The following is a 2,421-nucleotide window of genomic DNA, read 5'->3' as shown; positions in this document are numbered from 1 at the left end:
CAAACAATATGTGGCATATCTCATCATATGATAATCACGTGCATTGTGCGATCAATTAGTAGTTATTTAGTGTACCATATATTCCCATATAGGAAGTCGTCAAATTTAGAGACGCCAATTTGTCATGAAGAGACTGTAAACAAAATAATCCGTGTAGATTTTGATGACTATATCACATCAAAACATGTCCGCGATTGAAGAGAGTTTACACTTCGTTGTATATAGTCGCGGCTGTGTGTGGCATGCGATCATCAATCATCTTTGACAGTATATATACTATTACTAATTAACCCTTCGTTCTCAATCAGAATTCGCAAAAAAGTTTCAAGAGTAGATATTATATTGATATTCCGACGTTGCATTCTCAGTCAAGTATTTGGTATGTTCTTGAGGCAGACTCATTGCCGAGATCCGCTGACCGATGCGGGTATTTTGACAGGATATATGGCGTAGCAAAGTTCCATTTAAATGACAGGGCAATAGTGCCTTCTACCGGTAGCACCTTCTAAGAGTTAATCAAAATATTGTACTTTTGTTGGAACTCTGAGTTATACATGGAATGTATCCATAAGTAGGCCTACATTCCCCCATATTCAATAAATGCCTCGTTTGCCTTGCAGTACTACAATCACTATAACACAATATGTCAATCTATTTCAAGCTAAGAGCCAAGCGGGCGGAAATCGATTTTGCAAACTCACTGCTCTTCATAATCCTGACTCGTATCGCGGGACATTGTCCGTATAGCTACAATGAAAAGGGGACAAGAATAGTTCAATAGTGACGTAACCGACGGTCTGCACATGAAACACAACTGCAGATAGTCCTGCTTCGATCGTATAAGTATGTACATATTTCGGACACCCTTACTATCCTAAGAAGCGATTCCGACATTGTACCACCTTGCCAACCTCATTCACCCATTATCAGCCGAGTGCTTAACCCAACCGCCGTCGTACAAATTAACATTCCAGGACTTGAACGTCCTATCTTTCCGTATCCAACATACAACAACAACAGTGGATCAAGGTTCGGCGGCCTGCACGCGGGTCTCACCCGACCCCAGGGCCGTAACAGCACTTCGTCAGCCCCCCAAAACGTTGGCCTTGCCCCCCCCCCCATGGGGTGATAAACCTAACTTCTAGGGGGCTTTGCCCCCGAGACCCCCCTTTCGCTGTCCTCTTTTTTACACTATTTCACATCTACATTGGGTGTCCGTTCGGTGGGACAGCTTTTCCCGCCTAGACGCACGAAGCGCGAAAAATTTCAGTAATTCATGATTGAATCGGGCAATATGATCGGGAATTACATATATATTGCTATCAATTTCGACCCTCTCTCTGCTCACGTAATCAGATTTACCGGTAGAGGTGAGCGAGGTCTGTTTTAAAGTGTAGGACCGCCCAATAATAATTAGACATCTTCGGGCGTATATCCGTTGGCAGGAACGAAACAGCACTTCGTCAGCCCCGCCCCCCCCCCCACAAAAACTTGGGTTTTGGGTTCTCATACGGTGATAAACCGACCCCTCATCACAGTGTTCGCTTTTGCCACGAAATTAGCTGCACTGTTTTAGTGAGCCAGCTCGAAGCGCGAAAATTTTCGATAATTCATGATACAATCCGCCAATAAGATCGGGAATGGCATATATATTGCTATCAATATCTTGTCCTCTCTGCTCACGTTACCAGATTTACCGGAAACTGTAGGGCCCGTAAATAATAATTAAACATCCTTGGGCGGGCGGACCCGTCTGCTATATCAAAAATATAGAATCGCTCAAACGTACTAAACTAAAAGACGCACACGATTTCATATTGGTATTTCTTCACTGGCATATATTTTTTTCCTGCTGGATGGTATTTGTCTTCTGAGGTTCAGATTGCCAAGACAGGAACATATGGCGCCAGTCATTTAGGTGTCTATGGACATTGGACAATTACACCTATTATTCTGTATATATAACGAAGTTTTCGGTCTGCGTAAGGGCAGTCCGTTTCGGCCAAGCTTTTCGCGCTGCCGATCGTTCTGGCACACTTCTTGGAGTCGCATGTAATAAGTCCTAAATCGTTATATATCTTGGTGCGTAGTGGCGTGTTAATGGCCAACGCCGATATGTCCACTTCTATAAATCTTGCGTGTTTTTTCTTGGGGGAAGAGTACCAAATAATCAAGAAATTTGGCAACTTTAAATCGCGACTAGCGCGAAAAATTTTGGAAAAAATTGCATAAATTTAAAAAAAAAATACTCTATAATTTATGCTAATTCACGAAATAATTTGGGGCCCCCTTCGAGCTCAGCCCCCCCTAATTGGGGGGTTTGGGGTGCGGCAGTTACGGTGCTGCCCGACCCGTCAGCTATTTTGACCCAGCCCAAGACGTAATTCTTTTCTGCTTTTATACTACTTCAATGCTGTCGTC

The sequence above is a fragment of the Botryllus schlosseri genome, chromosome 11 (assembly GCF_051294905.1).
Source record: "Botryllus schlosseri isolate E-star chromosome 11, Bs_hap1, whole genome shotgun sequence".
NCBI lineage: Eukaryota > Metazoa > Chordata > Ascidiacea > Stolidobranchia > Styelidae > Botryllus > Botryllus schlosseri.
Note: the sequence above shows the minus strand (reverse complement) of the source record.